General features: G+C 43.5%; 1 protein-coding gene across 3 annotated transcripts in view; it reads left to right on the top strand.

Annotated features, from left to right (window-relative positions):
- The window catches only part of ankfn1b (ankyrin repeat and fibronectin type III domain containing 1b), an 834,116-nt gene that overhangs the window by 220,600 nt on the left and 596,710 nt on the right, over positions 1 to 16,806 (top strand). The window lies entirely within an intron of this gene.

A 16,806-nucleotide genomic window follows, 5' to 3' on the forward strand; every position in this document is an offset into this window, starting at 1 on the left:
AAAACAGAATATTTTTTTAAATGGTGAGAACTATTAAGTGTTGGTGTTCAGAGAGATTTGGGTGACCTCGTGCAAGAAACACAAAAGTTAGCATGCAGGTATATCAAGCAATTGGGAAGGCAAATGGCATGTTGGCCTTTATTGCAAAGGAATTCGAGTACAAGAGTAAGGAAATCTTACTACAATTGTACAGGGGCTTTGGTGAAACCTCACCTGGAGTACTGTGTACAGTTTTGGTCTCCTTATCTAAGGAAGGATACACTTGCCTTGGAGGTGGTGCAACAAAGGTTCACTAGATTGATTCCTGGGATGAGAGGGTTGTCCTATGAGGAGAGATTGAGTAGAATGGGCCTATACTCTCTGGAGTTTAGAAGACTAAGAGGTGATCTCATTGAAACATATAAGATTCTGAGGGGGCTTGATGCTGAAAGGTTGTTTCCCCTGGCTGGAGAGTCTAGAACTAGGGGGCTTAGTCTCAGGATAAGGGGTCGGCCATTTAAGACTGAGGTGAGGAGGAATTTCTTCATTCAGAGGGTTGTAAATCTTTGGAATTCTCTACTCCTGAGGGCTGTGGATGCTGAGTCATTGAGTATATTCAAGGCTGAGATGGATAGATTTTTGGACTCTAGGGGAATCAAGGGATATGGGGATTGGGCAGGAAAGTGGAGTTGAGTTCGAAGATCAGCCATAATCTGATTGAGTGGTGGAGCAGGCTCGAGGGGCCATATGGCCTACTCCTGCTCCTATTTCATATGTTCTTGTTAAAGGAGTGGGAACTGTGCTTGAAGACAGAGGAGGTTCACTGTTTTGAGCTTCTCAAGGTGAAGAATATTAGTGCTGGGGAATTAACATTTTCCATTTCAGGCACTCAGTATCAGCATCAAGTACTCCTAGGTCAAGTATAGCATGGTTAGAAGCAGAGTAAAGGTTCCTGAGGAGAACAACCAATGTCTAATCCATCCAGTCTCCTGAGCCCTGAACCCCAAAAGAATTTTTTTCTTAAATATTGGATAAAAAAACAAAGTGATGTCATGCAGAGAGTGGGATAAGTTCCTTCTCCTATGTCCCTGGCACAGAAAATTCCTAGTCTTGCTTCTTCTGCCTGGTGTAGTGTTGAGCGTAATACAGCTGGGAGGGAGAATGTTGTCCACGTCTTTATAACTAAGGCTTCCAAAACTCAACAACTTGAGAATGAGTATCCACTAATAAAGTTCTTCTTAATGCTTTCACATCTTAGTAACTACTAACTCCACATCTTAATAACTATCGCAACCACATCACAATACAATACCAATTCATAACATCAGAGTCAGTATTGAGGAGGGATGGGATCATTTGTTTCCTCGCAAAGGGCTAAGTCCCTGATTTCAAATACAGGCATCTTTTGTTTCACTGGTAGCACTGAGTTGAGAGACTTAAAAAATTTTTTTCTTTTGTTCTGGTATATTTTAAAAATATTTTTAGTGGTATATGTGAGGCTGACTTCTTCCCAGTTAACAACCATTCTGAAGCTGTCGCAGATAGAGGCCAACCAGAGACTCTATAAGTTGTCGAACTGTCACATAAGTTTAGTTAGGGACCCTGCTTCCAATCCAGCCTTCAGTTTCTTCCATATTCTGAAGAGGAATAATTCTGTATTTACTATAAATCTACTGATTGTATTTCATACGGGAGCAACATTTGAAAAAAAAGTTTATTCCCCAGATATCTCTGTCTTGAAGTGCCAAAAAATATCAGAATTTTAAAAGGGTAATTGTAGAGTTGAACCCATTCACTATTCAGCAAGTGGTAGAGGACAAAAAGAGGAGTGAGACCATTTACATTTTTACTAGCATTCCGTTGAAGAGTAGGATTGACAGACATGGCTTTAGTTTTCAGTGGCATTGGAAGGAGTGGCTGAGCTGAGGAAAAATAAAAATTGAAAATGGGGCAAAATATGTTAATACTTTGGACGGAAACACTTCCTAATATTTGAAAAATATTGTTTTCTCAACATTTGAAGCTGTATTTTTCTTGTTTTTTCCCACATGGAGGGTGGTGGTTAGACTGTTTAAGCGATTGCCTCGAATGTTGAGTGCACACTAGCATGATAACCACATAGAGAGGAAGTCACTGGCAAAACAGCATCAACTGGCATAAACACACAGCCCAGATTCCTTGGCAAGGCCCCAGCCATCATAATGGTTCCTCCACACACTGACAGTGCTCAGGACCCATTCCAAAATTAACTTCCTGTCTAGTCTTAGAGTAACCCAAGGAAATTCGTCTCCACCACCATCTCAGACCACAGTGGAGGTATTTCAGAGAGAATCAATCTGCATTCATGCTCTAGTTTGAGAGAGAGAGAGAGAGCGAGAGAAAGAAAGTATTTTCTTAGCTAAGTAGAAGCAAATAAAAAAGCCACAGTTGAACTTTTAGATAGCAGCTTGCAGCTTGCACACGCTCATGTGCATGTACAAACTCTTAAATTCACATCTGTCTAAAGAGTTTGAAAATTGTCTCTTCCGTTCCCCCCCTCCCTCTTTATTAGACTGGTGTAGGTATTGTGATTTAATTTAAGAATTTTAAATTGAAAATGTCTTTGCACGTCAAATATCAGGATGCTGTTCAGCATCAATACACAGAGACACAGGTTTCCGGCACAAAATTATGATTATTTATAGGCTGGTAAGAACTTGAAAGTCTGGAATCCAGCAGTGTAGCCTCCCATGGGGCATTGTGGTAAAATCTCGAATTCTCGGATTGATGCACAGTAAAACTCTATTAAAATGCCATTAAATCCAATAATAGACTCAATGGTGTCCAAATTTAACTTGTTGCTCCCATTTTAAGGGCCTAAAACAGGCGCAATGATAGCCAATTTAGCACTGCTGACTCCTGTGCCCAATCTGCACGGGCATTTGGTCCACTGCTAAATTGTTCAGCCCTGGCGGTCACCTGAAGTGAATGCAGGCCTCATTACAATACTGAAATCAGGCTCCTGGACTCATTTGAGACCTGGACACCTAAACATGTTTGGTGCTTGGGCTGCGCATGCTCTGACTAGCATTTCTGGGTTGTGAGCAGCCTAACCAGGGTCCTTAAAGGGAGCAGGAGTGCTTCTCCTGGCTGTGGCTCCACAAAACAACTGCGGTCAGCTGATGGCCCACCCGTGGCTCTTCCCGATCTGCTCCCACCTGGACTTACCTCAAGGGCCTCGGCATGGGGTGAAATTGATAGGCTGCTATGTCGGGGTGCCTGATTGGTGCCTGTAGCTCACCTGATTTATTCTGATGAGGCCCTTGAGGTAAGTCCTTTGGTCCTCTTCATTCTGGCGTACCATACTGCACGCCACTGGAATCGTGCCTGATTTACATTGAGTTACATTAAGTCTATAGTTTAGAAACAGGCCTTTCGGCCCAACTGGTCTATGCCAGTGTTTATGCTCCACACGAGCCGCCTCCCTCCCTACTTCATCTAACCCTATCAGCATATCCTTCTATTCCTTTCTCCTTCATGTGCTTCTCTAGCTTCCCCTTAAATGCATCTGTGCTATTTGCTTCAACTACTCCTTCCACATTCTCACCACTCCTTAGGTAAAGAAGTTTCTCCTGAATTCCCTATTGGATTTATTAGCGACTATCTTATATTTATGACCTCTAGTTTTGAACTCATTCATAAGTGGAAACATTTTCTCTACATCGACCCTATCAAACCCTTTCATTATCTTAAAGACCTCTATCAGATCACCCCTGAGCCTTCTATTTTCTAGAGAAAAGAGCCCCAGTCTGTTTAGTCTTTCCTGGTCAGTATATCCTTTCAGATTTGGTGTCATCCTTGTGAATCTTTTTTGTACCTTCTTCAGTGCCTCGATATCCTTTTTGTAATATGGAGACCAGAACTGTGCTCAGTACTTCAAGTGTGGCCTAACCAAGGGTTTATACAAATTTAGCATAACTTCTCTGCTTTTCAATTCTATCCCTCTAGAAATGAACCCCAGTGCTTGGTTTGCCTTTTTAATGGCCTTATTACCTTGCGTTGCTACTTTTAGTGATTTGTGTATCTGTATCCCTGGATCCCTTTGTTCCTCTACTCCATTTAGCCTCTTACTATTCCAGCAGTATGTGGCCTCTTTATTCTTCATACCAAAATGCACCATCTCACACTTATCTATATTGAAATTCATTTGCCAATTACATGTCCATTCTGCAAGTTTATTAATGTCTTCTTGTATTTTGATGCATTCTTCCTTTGTATTAACTACACCCCAATTTCATGTCGTCTTCAAATTTTGAAATTGTACTTCCTATTCCTGAATCCGAATCGTTGATGTAAAGTGTGAACAACAGCGGTCCCAGCACCAATCCCTGTGGAACACCACATCCCAACTTTTGCCAGTCTGAGTAGCTACCCTTAACCCCTACTCTCTGCTTTTTGTTTTGTAGCCAACTTGCTATTAATTCTGCTACTCCTGACTCCTCATGCTTTGACCTTAGTCACGAGTCTACAATGCAGTGCCTTATCGAAGGCCTTTTGAAAATCCAAATATATTACATCTATAGTATTGCCCTTGTCTACCCTTTGTTACTTCTTCAAAGAATTCAGTAAGGTTGGTCAAGCACAACTTTCCCTTCTGAAATCCATGCTGTTTACTCTTTATTATATTTTAATTTTCTAGATTTTTTCAGTTACATCTTTGAGTAAAGATTCCATTATGTTTCCTACCACTGATGTTAAGCTAACTGGTCTACAGTTCCATGGACTTGTTCTATCTCCCTTTTTAACAGAGGAATAACATTAGCAGTCCACTGGTTCTCTGGCACTATTCCCTTTTCTAATGAATTTTTATATAAATGTAATAGTGCTTCTGCAATCTCTTCCCTAACTTCTTTTAATATGTGTGGATGCAATCCATCCGAACCAGGGGTTTTATCCTTTCTAAGTTTGATTAGTTTATCAAATGTCTCCCCCTTTCTATTTTAAATGTCTTTATACCTTTTTTGATCTCCTCTTCTAATGTCATGCCCACCTTGTTAGTCTCCCTGATAAATACTGAGGCAAAGTAACTATTCAATATTTCTGCCATTTTACCATCATCACCTGTGAGTTTATCTTGTGCATACCTTGGTGGCCCTATCCCTATTCTGATTTTTCTTTTTTTATTTATGTGTCTATAGAATACTCTACTATTTCTTTTTATATTCCTTGATAATTTAATTCCGTAATTCCTCTCTGCTTTCCTAATTGTTTTTTTGACTTCTTTCCTAACCTCTTCGTATTCCCTTCTGTCATCCTCCTTTATTGTCTATGTACTCAGTGTATGCCTCTTTCTTTAGTTTCAATTTTGACCTCATCTCTTCATTCATCCATGGTGTTTCATTATTGGCTAGTTTGTTCTTGTTTTTTAGTGGAATACATTTCTCCTGAACTCTTATTGATCACCATTTTAAATATTTCCCATTGCTATTCTATATCTTTCTGTCAAAATGTTTTCCAGTTACCCTCCCTAGTTTCATTCTCACTTCCTCAAAATTAGCCTTTTTCCAATCTATTACTTTGTTCTTTGTTTTACTTATGTCTTTCTCAATCACTATTTTAAACATTATTATGTTTTCCTTGGAGCAGAGAGGGTAAGAGGAGATTTGATAGAAGGGTTCAAAATCATGAAGGGTTTAGATAAAGCAAATAAAGAGAAACTGTTCCCATTAACGGAAGGGTCGAGAACCAGAGGACACAGGTGTAAGGTGATTGGCAAAAGAACCAAAGGCGACATGAGGAAAAACTTTTTTACGCCGCAAGTAGTTATGATCTGGAATGCGCTGCCTGAAAGGGTGGTGGAAGCAGATTCAATCGTAGCTTTCAAAAAGAAATTGGATAAATACTTGAAGGGAAAAAATTGTTAGGCTACTTGGAAAGAGCTGGGGAATGGGACTAACTGGATTGCTGTTACAAAGAGCCGGCATGGGCTCGATGGGCCGAATGGCCTCTTTCTGTGCTGTTACCATTCTATGATTCTGTGACCGCTATTGCCTAGATGTTCCCCTACACGTACTTCTCTTATCTGCTTTGGTTCATTTCCCATTACTGGATCCAGCAGTGATTCCTCTCTTGTTGAGCTTCTCATATACTGGGTAAGAAAGGAGGCCTGTACACACTGTAAAAACTCCATTCCCCTTTCCCTACCTCTTGCCAGTTTATTTGGAGGTAGTTGACATCTCCCATGGTTATTGTTCAATGTTTTTACTCATTTCATAGACTTGTCTACATATTTCTTCCTCCACTTCCCTTGCACTATTAGGTGGTCAGCAGAATATGCCTATTAACATGATTGATCCCTTCTTATCCTTTGTCTCAATCCATACGGATTCTGTTCCTATCTTAATATTACTTATGTCCCTTTTTCCTATTGCAATTATGTTGTCTCTAATTAGTACAGTGACTCCACCCCCCATTCTTCCTTCCCTATCCTTTCTAAATACGTTATATCCTGCAATATTTAACTGCCAGTCCTGTTCTTTATGTAGCCATGTTTCAGTTATCCCTCCTACATCTGGCTCCTCGCTACGAATTATTGTGGATTTGGGGCGCTAAGGAATTTAGATCCTAATAGATAGTGACCATATTTTAGGGTTCTTTTGCCGAATCTAAGATTTGCACCAAATTTTCAGATGATCATGCACATGCATGTGTCCTGGCAAAAATAGGAGAAGTGAACAAAAGATAGAATGAAATGAAAACATAAAAAGCGGAGCAGGTCGATTTGATTTTGTTGAGAAACCAATGTAAAGGGCCAAGGTCCATTGTGGAGGACACTCCTTGAGTTGATGAAAGTAAGAGATGAGATACATCAGAAAGTAACATTTATGTGATGCCAAGCTTGTGTTTTAAAGCCTGAAGGGCAGACCGAGGAAGGTAAGGTGTTCCATAGTTTTGGGGTTCTGGAAAGAATGAGTGGTTAGTATCATGGAGGAAGTGGATAGGGCACAATGATATAAGTATTTTAACCAGTTCTACAAGCATCAAAGAGTTTCTGAATGGCAATTTCCCTCTTTGACATGTTTGGAAAAAGGGCCTATGGAGAGATGCCAGGCAGTTTGCACCCACCTACTAGCACCTGGATACCTGCAACTGCAAACAGTCTGTCCAAAACCTGCCAATAGCCATTGTGGTGTAAATGACACCAGAATCAGAAAACTGTCCCAAATGCTAGAAACAGTTAACTCATATCTCTGGGTAATCAATATCACAATCTATGATGGGATAACCTTAGCTTATATAACACTTGTTAGCCTAGATATTGGATGACGCCTGAATTAGGGCACGATCCTGGTGCAGCGCAGGCTGCAAGCGCCTAATGAGGCCAGCAGAAAGACCACGGCAAATTGGTCCACCGGCCTCATTTGCTTGTTACCGGCGAGCTGCAGGCATAACTCACGGCTCCAGAGGCAGCTTGCTGGTCATGGAGGGGAAGCAAGACGCCGGCTGAGCTCATCAGCAGAGTACGGGAGCAGAGGGGAGATATTTGGGAGGGCAGGGCGAGCGGTGGCAGGCAGTGGCCTGTGGATTTAATGTGGAGCTGGGAGGAGCTCTCCTGCTCCTACTCCTCTCAGCTCCACAATAAGATAAGTAAAAAAGTACACGCCTACCTTTCCATTGGCATCCTCTAGTAGCCACTTTAAGGGCCACTGGTTAGGCTGCCAAGTGCATGAAGAAACTGACTGCATCATGCATGGCACATACTGCGGGCATGTACAATCAAATTTTGGGTTGCAGAGCTGGGGTCCTAAAGCAGACTGCAGCAAACTGCAAGGATACCAACTATTGCTGGAAATTGCATTTGAAAAGCTGAAATGGCCTTTAGTAATACTTCCAAATTGCCTTGTGATGCCCTGGATGCCGACAGAGGAGCCTTTACCAATATGGCAGGCGGTGCACTTCCGACATGGAATGAGCGCGCTCACACTGCCTACCATATTGGAACCCTAGGAGCCCATTTTACGCCTGTTCTATTCAATTTCTAGGCGAATGTGGCTGGCCATCCATTGTACTAGCAATTGCTTTAGTCTCACAAAAAAAATCGGCTTCTCAGTTGTACCATTTCTTAGTGGTTATGAGAATTGTAAGATTTGGACATTTCTGATAATAATTCTTGTGATGGGGTGCTGCCGTCAATGCTGGCATTTATTGCTCATCCCTAGTTGCCCTTGAGAAGGTGGTGGTGGGCCTCCTTCTTAAACGGCTGCATTCTGTGTGGTGAAGGTACTTGCAGTGCTGTTAGGGAGCGAGTTCCAGAATTTTGACCCTGTGACCATGAAGGAAAGGCGATATGTTTCCAAGTCAGGATGGAGTGTGACTTGGAGGGAAACTTGGAGGTGGTGGTGTTCCCATGCACCTGCTGCCCTTGTCCTTCTAGGTGGTGCTGGTTGCGGTTTTTTTGGGAGATGCTGTCGAAGAAGCCTTGGCGATTTTCTGCGGTGCATTCTGTGGATAATACACACTACAGGCATGGTACATCAGTGGTGGAGAGGGTGGAAGTTCAGGCTAGTGGGTGAAGTGACGATCAAGTGCTGGGCTTATGGGTTTTGTTTCCTCAGTTTCTGGCCTCTGATGAAGGCACAAAGTAAATTTTGCACTGTAGGCAGGTCCTCACACATTGCATTCAAAGATTGTAAAATTGGGCAAGCAATTTCATGCATCCAATTCATTGTGGTCCTGATATTATGAGATGCAATTTGGATGAATATGCACATCCTCATTAGAATATTTAAATCCTATAGTAAATTTCAAATTTATGTGTGGCCTAACTAAGAGTTCTATATACAAATGCATGGAGTATAAGGAACAAATTAAATGAACTACAGGTTCAAATTCAAATTGGAGGGTATGACATGATAGCTATTACTGAGACATGGCTGCAGGATGGTCAGGATTGGGAACTAAATATACCGGGTTATAAGGTCTACAGGAGAGATAGGGAAAATGGAAGAAGGTGAGGAGTAGCCTTAGTGATTGGAGATGAAATCACTTCAATGATAAAGGAGGCTATAACGAGAGGTAAGCAGCCAACAGAGACCTAATGGGTTGAATTGAGAAATAGGAAAAGATTGAGGACTATAGTGGGAGTTGTGTATAGGACCCCTGGCAGCAGCTCTGAAGTGCTAGATTGTATAAATGCAGAGATTAGACAAGCGTGTAAGAAAGGCATAGTGATCTTAATGGGGGACTTTAACCTTCACATAGATTGGGAAAAGCAGACCAGCAACTGTCAGAAAGGTAGTGAATTTCTTGAGTGTGTCTAGGATAGTTTTTCGACAGCAGTATGTCCTAGAGGCAACAAGGGGGCAAGTCATACTAGATTTAGTAATGAGTAATGAACCAGATTTAGTTAACGGCTTAACTGTGCGTGAACATCTATCCAATAGTGATCATAACATGATCGAGTTCAATGTAGTGTTTGAAAGGGAAAAAGTGAATCAGCTGCTAAGATTCTAGACTTGGGTAAGGCCGACTTCAATGGGATGAGACAGAGACTATCCACAGTAAACTGGGCAAATCTGTTAATGGGTAAAACGACTGATGATCAATGGGAAATGTTTAAAGAAACATTTAACGTGATACAGAATCGGTTTATACCCCTGAGGGGCAAGAACTCTACTTGCCAAAAAAAACAGCCATGGACAACTAAAGAGGTAAGGGACGGTATAAGACATAAGGAAAGGGCATACAAAAAGGCAAAAAATGGCACAGATCCTGGCGAATGCGAAAGATACAAAGATCAACAAAGGGTCACAAAACAAATAGTAAGAGCTAGAAAAAGAGAGTATGAAAAGAAACTTGCAAGGGATATCAAAACCAATACGAAGAACTTTTATAGTTACATTAGGAAAAAGAGGGTGGTCAGGAGCAGTGTTGGCCCCTTAAAAACTGAAAGTGGGGATATTATCATTGACAATGGGGAAATGGCGGACATGTTGAAAAATTACTTTGCGTCAGTATTTACAGTCGAAAAAGAGGATAGCATGCCGGAAATCCCAAGAAAACTAATATTGGACCGGGGACAGGGACTCAATAAAATTAACATAAGTAAAGCAACAGTAATGAAGAAAATAATAGCACTAAAGAGTGACAAATCCCCAGGACCAGATGGTTTCCATCCCAGGGTTTTAAAGGAAGTAGGTGAGCACATTGCAGATGCCCTAACTATAATCTTTCATAGTTCTCTAGATTCAGGAACTGTCCCTCTAGATTGGAAAATTGCACATGTCACTCTGCTTTTTAAGAAAGGAGGGAGAGGGAAACCAGGGAATTACAGACCAGTTAGCCTAACATCTGTTGTGGGGAAAATGCTGGAGTCTATAATTAAGGATAGGGTGACTGAACACCTCGAGAATTTTCAGTTAATCAGAGAGAGCCAGCATTGATTTGTGAAAGGTAGGTCGTGCCTGACAAACCTGATTGAATTTTTTGAAGAGATGACTAAAGTAGTGGACAGGGGAATGTCAATGGATGTTATTTATATGGACTTCCAGAAGGCATTTGATAAAGTCCCACATAAGAGACTGTTAGCTAAGATAGAAGCCCATGGAATCGAGGGAAAAGTACGGACTTGGTTGGGAAGTTGGCTGAGTGAAAGGCGACAGAGAGTAGGGATAATGGTTAGGTACTCACATTGGCAAGATGTGACTAGTGGAGTCCCGCAGGGAACTGTCTTGGGGCCTCAATTATTCACAATATTTATTAACGACTTAGATGAAGACATAGAAAGTCTCAAGTTTGCCGATGACACAAAGATTGGTGGCATTGTAAGCAGTGTAGTTGGAAACATAAAATTACAAAGCGATATTGATAGATTAGGTGAATGGGCAAAACTGTGGCAAATGGAATTCAAAGTAGACAAATGTGAGGTCATCCACTTTGGATCATAAAAGGATAGAACAGGGTACTTTCTAAATGGTAAAAAGTTAAAAACAGTGGATGTCCAAAGGGACCTCGGGGTTCAGGTACATAGATCATTGAAGTGTCATGAATAGGTGCAGAAAATAATCAATAAGGCTAATGGAATGCTGGCCTTTATATCTAGAGGACTAGAGTACAAGGGGGCAGAAGTTATGCTGCAGCTATACAAAACCCTGGTTAGACCGCACCTGGAGTACTGTGAGCAGTTCTGGGCACCGCACCTTCGGAAGGACATATTGGCCTTGGAGGGAGTGCAGCGTAGGTTTACTAGAATGATACCCAGACTTCAAGGGTTAAGTTACGAGGAGAGATTACACAAATTGGGGTTGTATTCTCTCGAGTTTAGAAGGTTAAGGGGTGATCTGATCGAAGTTTATAAGATATTAAGGGGAACAGATAGGGTGGATAGAGAGAAACTATTTCCGCTGGTTGGGGATTCTCGGAGTAGGGGGCACAGTCTAAAAATGAGAGCCAGACCTTTCAGGAGTAAGATTAGAAAACATTTCGACACATAAAGGGTGGCAGAAGTTTGGTACTCTCTTCCGCAAACTGCAATTAATACTAGCTCAATTGCCAAATTTAAATCTGAGATAGATAGCTTTTTGACAACCTAAGGTATTAAGGGATATGGGCCAAAGGCAGGTATATGGAGTGAGATCACAGATCAGCCGTGATCTTATCAAATGGCGGAGCAGGCACGAGGGGCTGAATGGCCTACTCCTGTTCCTATGTTCCTATGTCTTTGAATGAGGCTGTATCCAAGTGTGAAATTCACCTGTGAATCTTAGGAGGAACAGAGGCCTGGAGAGCTCTTAAGCAGATAAGGTAGGTTTTATGTTTTTAAATTCTTTTTCTCAGTTTCATTTTCCTATTGCTACATTTTCCTCATTTCATTCTTTGCTTTTGCCTGGTAAGTCTCCATTTTTGCACTCTTGCTCGTACTATTCTTCATTCTTCTTGGTTGCTGTTGACTTCGATATTGCATCTTAAAAAGAGATGTGGTTGGGTATTCCAATGGGGGTTCTGAATGCACTGCATAATTGAGAGGAGGAAGAGAAGCTCATGAGGACCAACAAAAGGAAGTGCAATGACCCCCGAAGCGCTTTGACCACATCCATCGCTCCCCAAAACCCGAATCTTGACATATCAGAGGAGTGCTGTCTTCACTGACTTGGTTTCATAAGACAGGCTGCCACAGAGTTGTGCCATCTGCTGCAGGATGACCTGCAAACATGTACATCCATAAGAATGGCTCTCCCTGTAGAAATGGAGGTTGCCACTGCATCATTTCTAGCTACCTCAGAAGACATTTGCCACATCAAGCAGTCTGCTGTGGAAACATGTAGCAAGAAAGTGACATCCACTGTGTTTTCAAGAAAGGAGATATCAGCTGGACAGGATCTGCAGCCTTTACTGGGTGCCCTCAAGTGCAAAGAATTACATGTGATACCCATGTAGGCATCAAGGTGCCAAATCAACCCATGATGGAGTGAACTAGATTTTCCTACCTTTTATAGACTTTGTTTGTCCTTGCGTCATTGTTCTGCAAGATCTCATTCTTCATATTGGTGTCTATGTCCTTGCCCTCCCTGATATCATTCCTAACGTTACCTTCTCTGTCCTGCCAGAGCTCATTTCCTTTTTTGATTACAATATTTCAAAAAATATAACCTGTCTCCATATCTCTGTTCACAGTGCACATCTGGATCCATTTCATTGCTGTAGATTGAAATTGATTTTGCATTGCATTTATCTGGGTTGTCACACTCTCAAACGGATGCTGCTTTACCTGCTTGTTTCAGCATTTGGGTTTCACCCCCAGCCACATCCAGTACATTTATAATTTTTAATGTGGAAGGTTAGCTTTCCTCCCTTTCACTAGTTCTTTTGGCTTTGGATTTCTAACTGTGGGGAGGGAAGTGAGGAGCATCGGCCACTAGCATAGAGTACACAAACGTAAGCCTCCATAACTCTTATCTGTGTAGCAAAAAATGTGACCATCCTCATATCGGCTGGCTTCAGGGAACATCCACACTAGTCAGTATTTTTGGCTGCTGCCTGGTCCTGGACATCAGAAAGAAGAAAAAAATCCAGATTCTGAGATACCTGTGGGGAATGCCTCTGCTGTCAAAGCCATCCTTTCATGACTTTTTTTTTCATAAAATTTGCAGCAATACATACAATACAGTTGTCATATCACATTCCAAATGTACACAATACAGATTATACAATTTGCAGGTTACATCAAGTACAGTTCAATGAACACATTTTACATAATTACAGTTCATGACACTCTGGGGTGTCTGATTGCATTATACTCAATGCAGATTATTGATTACAGATTCATTACAGGTACATTACAGATTCATTACAGGTACATAACAGCAATTTGAATTTTACATTCTGCCTGGGGTGGGGGGGGGGGGTTCCCTGATTGCAGCCCCTCGGTATACAATGGCGGGAAGGCTCTAAATGGTTACCTTTCCCCACAGAGCCTTTGTGGCAGCCGCACCCATCCTCAGTGCGTCCCTGAGCACGTAGTCCTGGACCTTGGACTGTGCCAGTCTGCAACACTCGGGCGAGGACAACTCCGTGCACTGGAAGACCAGCAGGTTTCAGGCAGACCAAAGGGTGTCTTTCACCGAGTTAATGGTCTTCCAGCAGCAGTTGATGTCTGTCTCGGTGTGTGTCCCCGGGAACAGCCCGTAGAGCACAGAGTCCTGTGTTACGGAACTGCTCGGGACGAACCGGGACAGATACCACTGCATCTCTCTCCAGACCTTCCATTTTTGATTCCAGAAGGAGATGGGTGACAGTCTCGTCTCTACCGCAGCCTCCTCGGGGACAGTGTGCGGTGGCACTGAGAGTCCGGGAGTGCATGAAGGATCTGACGGGAAGGGCCCTTCTCACCACCAGCCAAGCTAGGTCTTGGTGCTTGTTTGAAAGTTCTGGCGATGAGGCGTTCTGCCAAATGACATTGACAGTCTGCTCGGGGAACCAACTGACAGGATCCATTGTCTCCTTTTCCCTCAGGGTCTCGAGGATGTTATGTGCGGATCACTTACTGATCGCCTTGTGGTCGAAAGTGTTTTTTTGCATAAACTTTTCGACGAGGGACAGGTGGGGAGGAACGGTCCAACTGGACGGAGTGTTCCGTGGCAGCGTGGCCAGGCCCATCCTTCTCAACACCGGGGATAGGTAGAACCTCAGCACGTAGTGACATTTTGTGTTTTCGTACCAAGGGTCCACGCAAAGCTTGATGCAGCCGCACACGAAAGTGGCCATCAGGATGAGGGCCATGTTGGGCACGCCTTTCCCCCCTTTCTCCAGAGATTTGTACATCATGTCCCTGCAGACACGGTCCATTTTTGATCTCCAGATAAAGCGGAAGATGACTCGGGTGACTGTCACGGCGCAGGAGCGAGGTATGGGCCAGACCTGTGCCAAGTACAGCAACACCGGGAGCACCTCGCACCTGATGACCAGGTTTTTGCCCACGATCGAGAGGGATCGTCGATCCCACAGTCCCAGTTTCTGCCTCACCTTGGAAATACGCTCCTTCCAGTTCTTGGTGCATGCCCCGGCCCCCCCGAACCAGACCCCCAGCACCTTCAGGTAATCCGACCTGACGGTGAAGGGGACAAAGGATCAGTCGGTCCAGTTCCCAAAGAACATGGCCTCGCTCTTGCTACGATTTACCCTGGTCCCTGAGGCCAGTTCGAACTGGTCGCAGATGCTCATCAATCTGCGGACCGACAGCTGATCTGAACAAAAGACGGCGACGTCATCCATGTACAGGGAGGCCTTGACCTGAGTGCCTCCGCTGCCTGGGATCGTCACCCCTCTTATGCCCGCATCCCTCCTGATGGACTCGGCAAAGGGTTCGATGCAGCACACGAACAAGACGGAGGAGAGAGGACAGCCCTGCCTGACTCCAGATTTGATCGTGAAGCTTTCTGATTCCCACCCGTTGATTGAAACGGCGCTACTAATGTTTGTGTAGAGCAGTTGGATCCAATTGCGGATTCCCTCCCCAAACCCCATTTTGGAGAGCACGCCCATCATGTACGTGTGGGATATTCTGTCAAAGGCCTTCTCCTGGTCCAGGCTGATCAGGCAGGTATTCACTCCCCTGTCCTGTACGTAGGTGATTGTATCCCTGAGTAGCGCCAGGCTATCAGAGATCTTCCTGCTGGGCACAGCGCAGGTCTGATCAGGGTGAATTACCTCCTCCAGGGCTGACTTGACCCGATTGGCGATGACCTTGGACAGAATTTTGTAGTCCACGTTAAGTAGTGAGATGGGTCGCCAATTTTTGATTTCTTCCCTCTCCCCCTTCCGTTTGTAGATGAGGGTGATGATGCCTTTCCGCATGGAGTCTGACATGCTGCCTGCCAGGAGCATACTCCCATACACTTCCAGCAGGTCTGGGCCTATCCAGTCCCACAGAGCCGAGTACAACTCCACCGGTAAGCCGTCGCAACCGGGAGTCCTACTCTTCTCAAAGGAACGGACGGTCTTTGTCAGTTCGTCCAGAGTTAGCGGTTGAACCAGACTCTCCCGCTTGCTGTCGTCTAGAACCTCCGTGATAGACGACAAAAAGGACTGGGAGGCCGCGCTGTCTGTGGGCTTCGTGTTGTACAGTCCAGCATAAAAGGATTTGCAGATCCTCATTATGTCGGGCTGCGAGGATGTGACCGAGCCGTCCTCTTCCTTCAGGCTGCTGATCACAGAGCTCTCTCTGTGCACCTTTTGGAAGAAGAAGCGCGAGCAAGTCTCGTCCTGCTCCACAGAGCGGAGTCTGGACCGGAAAATGATCTTGGAGGCCTCGGAGGCAAAGAGCGAGGCTTGCTGGTCCTTCACCTCTCTGAGTTCCTCCCCGACATCGATCCCCATCGACTGCAGCAGGAGAAGATTCTGCATGCTTTTCTGGATACGGGATGTTTTCCTCTGCCTCTCTCTCGCTTTGTGAACACCTTTGAGGATGAAGAACCTCTTGATGTTCGCCTTGATGGTTTCTCACCAGTGCATTGGGGAGTCAAAGAGGGGCTTTACGGTTCTCCAACCTTTGTCATCCCTCTTCAGTTCCTCATTGTTTCCCGGGGTCAACAGTTTCACGTTCAGCTTCCATCCTTTCATGACTGGAAGAAGCATTGAAGTGGAGGCAAATGATATAATGGAGCACAAACTAGTTCTTTCATTGCCTTGTTGCTGAAAGCGATACACAGTTATGTCATTCTCTGTGTGTTTCACCTCCACAGTTCTCTCTCCCCACCCCAAACCGAAGGACCTACGTTATCGGTGACCTTGTCTGTTTTGGCAGCAACAGCTTTTCTTAAAGGTAATTATAGAAAACAGCTTCTTTCAGAGTTGTTTACTTTGAAAATTATGCAGAGTGATGTAATTCTGAGCATGTGCTACCCTCACTACACCAGAAGCTAATTTATCATTGACATCTGGTCAATCATGTTGTGTAATACCACTGAAAACACACACAGAAGCTAACACTTCACCTCCAGCTCACAGTTTAATAAAAAATGACACTTCTGACAGTGTAATTACTCACAATCAAGTGCAATAAATATATTTGCTTTCACTAATGTAGTTTTTGAGAAAAGCTAATTGATTTGAGTGGAACAGGACCCAACTGAGGGAGCAGTAAAAATAGGAGACCCTTATGAGGGACTGGTTCTGTTGTGTATCTACTTATCTATGAGGAAATAAGTAACAGAAATACACAGTGTGCATTATAAAATGCTGCCCTGCTCCCCTGAAAATGAGAGAGTAAATTCCAAGAGGTCAATTTTGATAACTGATTACTGTCTATATTTCTTGGAGTGATTTTTTTTTATTATTCGTTCATGGGACGTG

The sequence above is a fragment of the Heptranchias perlo genome, chromosome 22 (genome assembly GCF_035084215.1).
Source record: "Heptranchias perlo isolate sHepPer1 chromosome 22, sHepPer1.hap1, whole genome shotgun sequence".
Classification (NCBI taxonomy): Eukaryota; Metazoa; Chordata; class Chondrichthyes; order Hexanchiformes; family Hexanchidae; genus Heptranchias; species Heptranchias perlo.